The 13,201-nt window shown below is 40.4% G+C and overlaps 1 long non-coding RNA gene across 1 annotated transcript; it reads left to right on the top strand.

The window, feature by feature from the left end:
• The first annotated feature begins 6,974 nt into the window (after nt 1-6,974).
• Nucleotides 6,975-12,055, top strand: LOC112843861 (uncharacterized). The gene is made up of 3 exons (XR_003216401.1): nt 6,975-7,003; nt 10,512-10,659; nt 11,931-12,055. It is a non-coding gene; the product is annotated as an uncharacterized LOC112843861 (long non-coding RNA).
• The last annotated feature ends 1,146 nt before the right edge of the window (nt 12,056-13,201 follow it).

Here is a 13,201-nt window from a genome sequence, read left to right as displayed (position 1 = left end):
CTAAGCTTGCTCATTAATAATACAGTGAAACAAAAGGAATGCTTCCCATGGTCCTCACACGCTACACTTTTCTTTATGTTAATGATTGAGCTCTAGCGACATACGGTCGCTGTTCAGAATATAATGCCCTTTTATGTGTGGCCTCTTTGTAAGAAGCTGAAAATATAACTACAGGAATTCAAAGGAGAAATTTCCAAGAGGAAAAACACTTAAAGATGAGAAAGCACTGCAGAGACATGCCGATGTGGCTCTTTGGTTTTCCTATCATTTTATTAGTTGCAGGCATAACTCTTGATTTTTCTTTAGTTGTCTGGCCAGTGCCTTCATTCAGAGTGGTTACTGAAACAGTTGAGACTTCAAATGATGATTTTTAGCCATGTTTGAGTTGGAGGATTTTTCTATTTCAGTGTTATATCCTGTTTTATCTATGCTCCCTGTTGGCGATTACTTTGGCTCCCATCAAATCTCTCCGATACTTTGTGACTAAGACTGATTGCTAAACTAGTGGTGTAAGAGACGCTGTCGTAATCATCTAAAAAAATAATAAATAAATGCGTAAATAAAAAAGAGTTCAGGTTTTATGTTTAATGTTATATTATGTTTAATAGATAGACTGCATATAAAAGATAAAAAGTCATATTACTTATTGTTTTTTGGACCATTACTGAGAAGCCCAACTTTATCATTATGGTCACCGCCATATTGGGTTTTTAGCTATAAAATTCATAGTTAATATAAGTTATTAGCTATGAATGTGTTGCACAGACATGTGTACCTATGTAGTCCTGTGAAAAACTAAGTACACCCCATGTAGCTAATAGTAGTAATAAATGTAGTAATCATTCTCTGTACGACTTTATCAGTCTATCACGTCATTGTGGAGAAGTTTTAGCCTTTTCTACTTTACAACATTGCTTCAATTTATTGAGGTTTGTGGGCATTCATTATGCACACGTTACTTAAGGTCCAGCATTTGAATCAATTTGAGGTCTGCAACACTGTGACACCAACACCTTTCTTATAGTTTTGCTGCTGTGTTTGGGATCATTGTCTTGTTATCCTGGCCTAACTCTAGAATGCTTTAGCCTAGAGAGGAGTCCATGGTCTCAGTGACTGCTGGTGCCCAAATCATCATCCCTCCACCACCATGTTGGACAGTTGCTATGAGGTGTTTGTGCTGATATGCTGTTTGGTTTCCACCAAATGAGGTGTTGTGCATGGCCAAACCCTTTGTCTGTCCAAAGGACATTGTTCCAGAAGTCTTGCGGTTTGATTATATGCAACATTGCAAACCAAGGCAGTGCTGCCATGTTCTTTTTAGAAAGAAGAGATTTTTTGCTTCCTTCTTTTTTCAGTTTCTCTGAGTATTTACTGCTACTTACCCTGTTGGCACAAAATGCTTGGAATAAATTACAATCTGAACTTAAGCGTCACGCCCTTGTTACACTGAAGGAGTTTAAAGTTATGGTGAGAATGTTACAGTTTACCTTGTCGGTGTGCAGATGTTTCATGTGAGTACATTTTAAGGTTGTTGACTGATTCTCGTGTTTGTTTCTATGTAATTATGTTCTTGGCCTGGTCTCCCTTATAAAAGAGATTTTTGACGTGGTTTCATAAAACAAAATAAAATGACGGGCTGACTCACTGAAATCAGCCCCCAGTGGCCATTTGAGAAACTGCAGTTCTGACACATTTGCACTGGCTTCATTTGTCAGCTTAAAAAGTTGCTGCCTGGTTCAATCAAGCATTTAAGTAAATGAATGCCCCAGTGTCCTAGGTCAAGACAGTAAATACCTACTACTGAGCTACTGCTGTAATTGACTCTGAACTCTAACCTTGCAGTTCAAGGGGTGCACGAGATAAGAGAATATTCACAGTCAGTTCATTAGAAAGCTTTCCTCAGACGGGAGGAATTTGTATCCTCTTGTCTTTAGGTCTGCACATAGTTAAGGCTGTATGAGCTATGCAGAGAGCTACATGTCAGTTTGTGTTGACCTGTGCCTGCCTGAGGCCACTTCTACCCCATAATTAAGTGAATTATCTTGCATAGGACAGCGCCATACATTCCCAGTGGCGGGCAGAAGGCTTGCTGGCTGCTGCAGAAGCCGCCCTGACAAAATGGCCTCTCTGTACATAGATAATGAGGCAGGGGCCTGACAGGTGGGCCCTGATTAGGAAGGAAGGGTCCTTTGGTGGGCGGGGAGGCAACACACACATCCACCCACACACACACACACACACACGCGCACGCCGCACAGAGCTCACCCAGTAAACACACTCATCAGCGGGGAGGCTGTCCCTGGAGAGGGAGAGCATGTTTGACATCATTAATTGGCTTTTTCAGTGCAAGGAGTCAGGGAGATGAAAAGCTTTATCAAGCTGAAATAATTAATTTTGCCCTCGCCACCCTGAATTCGCTGACACTTCACTTCTCTCGCAAAATGAAGAAGGGGCAAAAATGACTACTTTTTCCCTCTCCCTCCCTTTTCTTGAATCACTTCCTCTATTAGCCTCGGTTTTTTTCTCACTCCGACTTGAGGAGACATATTTAATGGAGGTAATATGCGTTTTGTATTAAAACACAATTAAAAGGAGATTTAATTAACTTGAACCTGTATGAAGAGGGAAAAGGTTAGCTTTATCTCAACCACTAACAAAAGCCATAGATTAGAGGGCCACACTATGTGCCCAGTGCACCGTACATATTATTTCCAATTAATTCTAAATAACCACGAAAATTATAGGGCTTTGATAATACACCATCAGCAGGACTAAAACTTTAATCACTCTGACAATCTAGCTCAGCTCTGGTCGAATAATTAGTTTAATTAAGCTCTTTGAAAGGCACCCGCATGCTGAAGTTGTAAAAGTTTAAACTGCACCTGAACTTTGACAATGTGGCCAAGACGTAGACGCAATTAGTCTGGGAAAAGAGTGGAGTCCTGCCCGGGACCATGAATGGCAGTGAATACACTGTGTTTGTACAGCACCCCATCAAAGGGAGAAGTATTGTGCTCATTTCCAACTCCATATTTTTATTTTTGGACTCCAGTAAAATAGCTTTGACTGAGTGACAGTTCAAAAATAATCCATATTTATATTAGACTGGACCTTGGTGCAGTGGTTTCATCCACTGTCACAAACCAAAGACTGTATATAGAAGATGGCTATACCTCAATGAGACCTTGTTACCTGCTAACTGCAATTTTAGCATCTTAGTTGCCAACATGTTGTTTTTCAAGCAAAAAGTCCCAATATTTGGATGAGAGTGTGACGTGCTACATTATCGGTAAACATTAGCAAGTTTGGTTAGCGAGCTACATTTATTAATTGTACAAATGCAACACGCAGACGCACACATTTATTAATTAGTGCTGAGCAACAGGTTATTTAAAAAGTAGACTTTTACTCATCAAAACTAAAGCACAAATTTCTTGGATGGTCAGTACTCCACAGGATGCCATGTTGGTCAGATTAACCAATTAAAACACTCAGAAATGCTCTAACTGAGAGACATATTCACCACCTATACAGTTGTGAAAAAAAACGTAGAGGCCAAAATCATTTTTGTACAAGGTTGTTTATAAGTAGGTTGTAAAAATGCTGGAAGTCTATGGGGACTGAATCAAGACCAAGTAGCCATCATTTTTTTGTACTGTCGCAGTGGCTGTCACTTTTTGTTGCCCCCAGATGTTCCCATTTGCCTGAAACAAACCATTTTAGCTCCATTTTCCCTGCCTTACAACCAGCTTTCTTCTAAATCAATATCATTTGGAAATAGAAGGTTTGAACATTGGAGCTTCATGTGGGCCTGAGGTGGCGACATTAGGCATATCTCTCACTGACATCATACATTTCTGAAGCCTGAAAATCTGTTTTTGTCGTCGTCTTTGCCTAATAGACTTGCCTAAACTTTAACCTGCTGTTGACAGAAAATACTTTGTGAAAGTGTTCCTGAGCCCATGCAGTGATTTCCATGTCAGAAACTTGCGTGTTTTTAATGCAGTGCCACCCAAGGGCCTGAAGGTCAAGGGCCCAAAGATTTTCCGTCTTCTTCCTTGGACACACAGATTTCTCCAGATTCTCTGAACCTTTTTCATGATTTTATGTAGTGTAGGTGATGATATATTCTGAGTGTCTGTTTACAGTTTTATGTAGAGGAATATTATTCTGAAACAGGCAGATGAACACCTGCCCAATCATCTTACCAACCTGTTGCCAGGTAACCACTTTCGTTGCTCAGTGTTCCTCTAGCTGTTTCTTTTTAGTACCACTTACTTTTCCAACCTTTTGCTGTCATCAAATTCAAAAAGACCAAATATTTTTCCTAAAATGCTGAAAGTTTACATCCATGATTTTTTTCTATGTTCTATTCTGAATAAAATATGGGTTTATTGTATTTACAAATCTTTGATGTCTTTTTATATTTACATTTTACCCGGCATCCCAACTTTTGGGGAATTGGGATTATATTTGAAATTGTGTTGTCAGTAGCAACAATAACACATAATAAGTGTCACTGGAGTTGGAAAGGGAGAAAAGTTGAGAGACTGGCCCATGGGGGAGGAGGGGATTGCAGTTTAATGTGTTGCACTGTCCACTTGCTACAATAGCATTAGCAATAAGCTACATGCATTACAGATAAAACAGGTTTGCTGACCCTAAAAATAGGCTTTTATGGTCTTTGATAGTCCCTAGCTCCTCCATTGTGGACACACAAAGAAGGGAAGGACTACTTCCAAGAGTTATAAGAACTCTGAAAAAGCCTTTGTTGCCTAGAAATACCTGATGCTAATGCTAATGCACAGGCACCGCTTTCAGACTATAGCTATATTCTTCCAAGAGACTAGCTGTGAGTTAATCCCTCAGTAAAATCCAGTCAGACTTTCCAAATATTTTTCTGTGTGGCTTCCACCTCCTCTAATGTTAAATAACAACAACAATAAGAAGAAAAAGAACACCAGCTCCTACAGTCCTCCAGGGCCTGTGCCACTTTTCCCTGCTGGAGCAATTTGAAGAATATGAAGAGACTGAATAATAGAGTCAACTCTTAAGCATACCCACACACACACAGACATACACACACATACACAGCCCATATTCTCCCAGCCTTCTGGTGGGAGAACAGCAAGGGTTCTGCTTCACTTCCCAAGTGGAGAAGCTACATATTAAACCAAATTCATGTGTGCTTCGTGTGTGTCTGTGTGTGTGTGCATTTGTGTTTTTTCCCTCTCCTTCTCAGTACCTCTTTAGGCTACTGCCTCGCCTCAGCAGCTCTCAGATGTACACAATATTTACCCTTCTCATTCGTCACACGCTTGCACCGTTATTGTGTTTGCTGCTCTGTGGCCTGAGTCTCCCACACTGTAAAAAATGGAAAAAAATCTCTGCTATTACAAATAAATTATTGACACACACACACAGGCTTCCATCAGGAACAAAAGCTGCTTTAGCACGCGGGTTCGAGCTATATAACCTACATGACTAATAACATATAATGACATGCACATATAGCCGTGTGCTATTAACATTCCTTGATTAAAGTCTAACAGTTATTAATGCTAAGATCATAAGCCAATTAGGATAAATATGAGCAGCTTGTATAAAGCTACCCCCATGGTAAATGTAAAGCCACTACTCAATAAAGCGACTGGAAATTATTTATTTATGCTCAGTGTGTGTGCACCGGCAGTTTATTACTTTGAAACCACACAACGGCATGCAGCGATTTTAATTAAGACTAATTGTTTTCTTTATACACACGCTAAAGAAAGCTAATTAAATATAATGCTGGCAACATTTCCCATAAGAGGACAGACACCGGTTTATTCGCAGTGGGATAGTATCTCCGAGTTACGCTTCATCATGCAGCAAAGTTTCGCACAACTCGCACTCAGAGCACCGCCAACACGTTCAACTTATTTCTAGTTATTTATAACCTTTTTCCACATTCTCCTTCCAAAACATAATTACAAAAATGAATAATTGCATCTTTTAAATACCTGATTATGTTTCATTTCTTCTTTTTTTGTGCTCTAATAAATCAAAGAGTGCTGACTCATGCTCCCTTTTCCACAACATTCTTCTTAACTCCACACACTCTCAGCTGAAAGGAAAACCGCAATCCTCTGCCGCCGCAGCTCTGCCGGAGCCGCCGGAGGTTAAGTGCATTGTTGGTTCAACCTTGACAGAGAGTGTTAAAGAGGAGTTTGCAACAAGGGATTCGCTCCAGAAATCGCCCCTCTGAGAAGCTCTCAAAGCGCTGGGCTGCTGCCACCCCATTTGAATTGAAATGGCGTGGAGGTCCCAGATCCTCTGAAGTACAACGGGGCCACACTGCTTCAGTTTCCTGCTTGTCTCTGTAACCTTTTAATGTGTTAATAAACTACTTCTACCATGTGCTTCACATTTGCTTGGAAATCACTTTAATGTGCAAATGTGACGTTTATTTAGTGTTTCAAAATGCTCAGAAAGAACGCTGAGGGTTTTTCAATCAGCATTCAAAAAACAGTTGCACTGTCCGTCACAGAAATAGAGCGCTCGACCGGAAACTCCTCACGTAAAAAGTTCCAAAACTTACCAAAGCCACCAGCCCACATGGTCCGCATTCCCATGATGGGCCATGATGCAGAGGGGCTGTATTCAAATGCAAACATGTGGTTTCTACTGCACGGACTGCAGCTGCAGTTTGAAACAGCGAGGGCATTTTGAAAACAGAGGCTGTACACCAGCTGCACGCTGAAGCCTTAAAACACCTCGACTTGAACTCATATTTTTCTGTTTACAACTTTGAGCTGATAGCTGGCAGCAAAATGTTGCCGCTTTATCTTTATGGATTAAGAAATGAAACAAGAAAAACATAAACATTTTTCCTTCGTTCACTGACATCTTAATTTTGAACATTGTATTTAAGATATGCAGCATTATTGCTTGTGTTTTAGCACAGGGATCACTCCTGACCGCAGGCTTGAAGTGGGCTGGAACGATATGGTCGAGCACCTTGGTGAGCAATTAAATCTAATAGGCAGGTTAATGCGTATCGCCGTCAGACAAGTTCATTCTTCATGTGCTGCAGCCTTTCATGTGCATTGCTTCTAGAGAAGATACTTCCTCAGTAATAAACATATAATGTCATTCCATATCCTTCATTATACATCCCTGTGATATAAATATAGTTGTGGTGGCAGTACTCATTTTCTAGCAATGACGCATGAACACAATAATGGTTTTTGTTTGGTAATTAGTTGGGGGGGGGGGGGGGGGGGGTGTTAAGTGGCAGTTTATTTCAAATACAACTTTTCAGACAGCTCAATGACTGCCACCAAACACGCATAATGTGTCTGCTAGATAATATAGAGTTAGCAGTTAGCTAGATAATGTGCAGTTAGCTAGGAGAGTAATTATTAATGTTTGCTTTGTTATTGATTAATTTTTCAGAGATTGAGATGTAAGAAAAACTGGATGGAAAGAGATGAGATTATTTTTTATTATTTATTATTATTTTTACCTTATGGTAAAGCAGTCTATACCTAATGGTACAAACTGGAAAATTATAGCGAGCTTAAGCTAAAGGAGGAGACAGAGATCTCTATTTTGATTTGCAGTTCCTGTTTTCCATACAACGGCCAACTACAGGAATGCAACTTTATTAGCATAACACCCCAAAACACAAACGTGACCAGAGCAGTCTCATTTATGTTGGGCATTGCTTGCCCCACTTAATACAGAACAAGCAGCTGCAGTTATGTTATAAATTAACAATATCACAGATAACTGGAATAGCTGATATAACACTGTAACTTAACACTTGAACGTCAGCATGAACAGTCCCCAGTACAATATCCTATTTGGTTTAGAGTTTTTAAATCATGATGTGTTGTGTTGTATTATGTTGAAAGGTCTTGCAAAAAAGTACACTAATTTTGTGTGGTCCAAATCTTGCAGTTAGGTGCATTTGAGTCTAGACCAGTTAGGCGTGCAGTAGTGTGAAGTTTGCAGTGATGTGCAGTTCAACATAGAGTCGAACTGGCACTGGGCAGCCTGTGATCTTCATGGTCAATGCCAGGTTACATGGAGGATAGGGGAGGATAGGGAACATCATTTATCAACATCTAGACCACATAACAGCCAAATATTTCATGCTGTTTATATCTTTTTCGCTAAATCAAAAAAAAAGAAACCAAAAAATAAATAAATAAATGATCCAAGCTCAAAAAACAAGTCAAGAATAAGTAATTTTTTTCCCCCACACTGTATTGCTACAGTGGATCTTAGGTTTCCTCAACTGCTAAAGCCCACTTTAGCCACTTAGTGTATGATGTTATTACTGTGTAAGATGTTGCAAACTTTCAAACCTACCCTTGCTATTTTTAATGCATAAGTGCAACTACTTGTAGTGTACCTTAATTTTTTTTTTCAATATGTTGAAAATTAGCCCTAAACAAATTCATAATTTCACTTACACCAGAGAAAAGTTAGCCTAGCTTGGCAATGATTTTGTATTAATATATACACATATGTGGCACATTAGCTTAGCTTACTCTCTCTCAGTGTCAAACTACTGTTCCTTTAAAGAAATTGTTCAGCATATTGTGGCATAATTTTATTTTCTTGGAGATTTGTTGAAAATGTTGTTGGACCTCATTTCAGTGGTATAAATACAAAATTATAACCAGTTAGAAGTTAGCCTAGCTTCACGTAAAAATCTGAAATCAGAGGAAACTTGGCTTTATCTTGTCCATTTGGTGAATGCTCAGTTAATTATAGTTTAATGTTCAGGCACCAACAGACACTCAGTCCTATTTAACACACTTATATAAAAAGCTATATCAGATCCCGTATACTAAAATTCAAAGGCATTTTTTAACATGTTAAAAACTATATTTAAGGTTTTACTGTAACTCCAACAGGTGCAGCTACAATTAGCATGGATGATCAGCCTGTGAATTAAAAAATTACGATTAATCTTGGCTTGACAGAAAATAGCTACGTCCTCTGTGGCCACCATGTCCACTCTGGGTGACAGCTGCTAATTGAAAACGAAGAAATAATTACTGTCTTAAAAGTGATAGAGGAGACACTGGGGACTCTGGGAAATATGGGACTCCACCGGGACTGGAAAGTCTCACTGGGAGTCGGAGTGCCCACTGGGAATTCCTCTATTGTCCGTCAGTCAGCACCCAGTGGGACTTACACATATGCACGCATTTATTTCACATTTGTTTTTCCCTGCATGCACATATATGAACACAATTTTTCGTCGCACAGAAGTATGTGGAATGCAAAATTATTCGTCACACTCACAGCAGACCCTTACAGACACACTGTAGTCCTGGGGGACCGGGACTATAATAACCCCACCAGGCTGTGCTGTGTGTGTGAGAGCTGATAACAAATGGCGATGGACTGGCGGCTCTGTGGTGTTGTCTGAGGAACAGTTGGTCCTCTGACCATCCTCATCAGCAGATTTCAATTGGCAGTGCAGCCTAGCATGAAGACCCTAATCTCTCTGCAGACAGTTATTTACATTTATTACCTTGCTAAGGAAGCACAAGATACATAAAACATATACACACGTATGCAGATCCACAAATAAAATTCCCAAAATATTTACTTATTATTATTTACAGGCTGATAGACTGATGAATGATAACCTGATACTGAATTATTAAAGTATGAATAAAACAGAGATTTAACGAGAAAACAGTTGATAAAAAACACCCTGTCCATCCATCTTGCTTTGCAGACACTCGACTCGCCCCTTTTGATTTTCAGTTGGCCCCGCCCCTTATCGCTCATGTCAAACAAATCTGTCTGATACAAATGAAATCAATGCACCCGTGTTAGACCCTGCAAATGACGTTTTGCACGTAGCGTAATCATCTTAAAACACTAATATGTTGAATTTATTTACATTTTTTATTTATTTAAAACACTTTCAAGCCCTGCAGATATACAAAAGGGCAGTGTGTATATCTATTAGACAAAATCACTTTGCTATATTTCCACACACGATAGGCTGAAACACAGCAGTGCACACTGTGTGTGTGTGTGCGTGTGCGTGTGTGTGTGTGCATGCGGATCCAACGCGGGGGACTCTGAGCGAGGGAGTCGGGTATAATCTGCAGAAGAGCACTTTCTAGCGGCGTGTTCAGAGCACAGCAGTGAGGGCTCAGCGGGAGCAGACTGCCTCTCAGTCTGTTGTCTGTCGCTGCTTCATCCTAGCAGCCAGGCTTTTCTCTCTCACAGACACACACACACAAATATGTATCTGAGAGCAGGCTGTCTTTTCACAGCAACAACAAACACTGTACTTGCGACATGCCGCTACATGGGAGACGCCACAAATAACCGACTGGTTTTGGAGAAAACATGTTTTGATGTGGAGAAGTTGTCACGGCACTGGTCTAGATTCTGTGAGGTTCTGCTATAAGAATAACCCAAGCTGACTTTTGGTTTTTATATTCAACCTTTGACTGCCCAAAGTTGTCTATTTTCCCATTATATTTTAGGCATCTTGCCTTTATTTAGTAGAGCAGTGAAGAATGGACACTTGGAAGAAAAAGCATGTGGGGAAGATTTGCAGCAAAGGGCCCCACCTGGACTTGAACCCGAGCCACTGCATTGAGCCTTGTGGCATATGGTTGCCTGCTCAGTCAGGTGAGCTGAAGCAGGACCCACTCCCACAGCATTTTAGTGGGGAGAGAATTTGTCTCCATAAAAATGAAGATTATTAGATGTGAAAACACTGCACCCTAATTTTCCCTCTTTAAAGTGTCATTTAGTATCCATTACACCATCATCAAACCTCATTGACCTCAGGACTAGAGGCAGGGTTATCCTTCAATAGCCACCATTTACAATGGCTAACAATAGGACCAAATGGCCTGGATGTTTGCATCCACAACAACAGACCACCAGCATCCACCATCCATCACAGTCAGGACGGTCCCAGTGTCCCGGATGAACTGGATGATATAACTCCCTATTTAGAGCACAGTCTAAATAGGGAGTTGCTACTCCCTACACCATTACCAGCTACAAATATACATTTGTAGTTGGTCATGGTGGATGTATGATAGCTGCTGCAGCACTAGGATACATGCTTATTTTTTTATTTTTTTAAAAAAAGGTTAATCATTAAAAGCAACCACTACTAACCACTCATGTCTTGCTTTCTTGTTTAACTGTTATATTTCAGATGAGCCTTGATTGGGCTCCTTAAAGGCACAGCATTTGTGTTACCTAACGGATGTCTGTGCATTTTCTTGTTATTGTTGTCCATTTAATAAAGTCCTCACTTCAAAAAGTGGATTAAGAAAGTGCTTTCATTGCAGTCCTCGTGTTTTCATAGCGGAGGAATTCCAAGAGGGCGCCAGAATGATCGTGGTGCAGAGGTTGCATTTCAGCCACATGCCAATTGATTGCAGTTTCAGAAAGTGAACTCTCTTACATGTATCTTGGCCTTGCAGTTCTGTAGAACAATGTCATAAGATCTTTTTCTGGGTTTTCCAAAAAAAGTGAACTTAATCCTTACCCTGAAAATGTCATCACCTATAAACCTTACTTACCTGCGACCATGAGCCCACTGAGCTCTACAGACTAATTCTTAAAGACGGGACATGAATATACAATTAAACTATTAATAAACGCTGAGCTCTGTAGGTTTTCATGATCACTACTAAGATAGGAAGCTTTTTTCATCTGTAGATGAATAGGTATTATTGTCGTAATGACTATTACTGACTAAAACTGATCTATAATGATGTTCTCAAAACAGACAACAGGGAGGAAAAAGATATATCAGGCTTTGGATACACACCCAGTAATTGTTTCACTTGTAATATAATTCCATGCTCAACCATAATATTAGTCAAGCATCTGAACTAGGAGACAAAAGACTCTTTTTTCTCACTTTCCTCCTGGTGCAGCAGCCCAAGCCTGAGCCAATCTGTAGGACAGCCGGACCCGAGGGACCCTCTAGCCACCAGCTGACTGACCAAGCGGTTTACTCAAAGGCACAATTAGAGGGTCTTTGTTTCACCCGGAGTGGCCCTTTGTGCCGTAATGTCGCCTGGCACTGGAGAGGAACGTCATCAGTCACTGGCTGAATGGTGTGAGTCGGAGGAGAGATCACACACATGCAGGTTGGAGGTTTGTGGTCCTATCAGAACAAAGGATCTGATGGCACCCTGAGGCGCTTCAATAGGCAGCTCTCCCAGCTCACTTCTTCAATAAAAGCGGGTGCTAATGTCATGTGGATGACGGTTCATCAATAGATTCTTGGCTGTCACTTTCTAGCTTAGTACATGCAGGGTTTGCCAGACTTTTACTCGGGCTTCACCACGTAAGTGCTAATTATGCACCCAGCTCTAACGATAATCCCCTTGTTCTCCTCACCACTGTTCATTTCTTTGAAAACACTTAGTTGTAGAAAAGAAATTAGTGTAACACGTTTGATGGAGGATTTTGCAAAAACACAAAAACATTAACATCAAAGCATTTTTTTGTCCTGGTTCTTCTTGCAGTCCTGGATAAGCAACATTGTGCTCCGCAGGGTTAGAGGTTGGAGAGCTTTAGAAACCAGAAAAACCCCAAGTCATCATCATCCCTCCTCTCATCTTCCATCTCTCTGCAAAAATGACACATGACCTGAGCCAACGCTGTCAGCAAGCTCATAATCACAGACCAATTGATCCCCAATCAGTGTCAAAACCAAGCATGATGTTGCGGTTACAGAGTACCAACTTTAAAAGATTGTGGCTTTACAAGTCATCAGAGAAAAACCTTAGGGAGCTACTTGTGAGAGCAAGACATCAGACATGGATTGTAACAAGGAGACAGAGACAAAAATATCTTCGTTTTAAGGGCTCGAATGCAGTAATTGAAGAGCGAAGTCGTTTGTTGAAACACTGTCACCCAGCTGCTGGTTTTGTTTGTACAGTGTTTCATTTGATTGAAAATATCTTTGGCTGTAGGAAATGTATTTGCTTGGCTTTTCGACAAGGACAGTTGAAGCTGCAAATAAATAACCCACTGAGGTTTAAGTCGTCACAGGTAACTCTATCCTAACGTCTACATTTCGGAGTAAAGCAAAACAGACTTTTTTGAAAACATGAACAGTTTTCCAGGTGTGTCAGAATGATTATTTTATGTGTTGCCTGATTGCAAAGACTTGGTAGGAAAACAAAGAGTGAAGGCC

This window comes from Oreochromis niloticus, linkage group LG23, assembly GCF_001858045.2.
Source record: "Oreochromis niloticus isolate F11D_XX linkage group LG23, O_niloticus_UMD_NMBU, whole genome shotgun sequence".
Taxonomy (NCBI): Eukaryota; Metazoa; Chordata; class Actinopteri; order Cichliformes; family Cichlidae; genus Oreochromis; species Oreochromis niloticus.
This window is presented reverse-complemented; position numbering and strand designations above follow the sequence as displayed.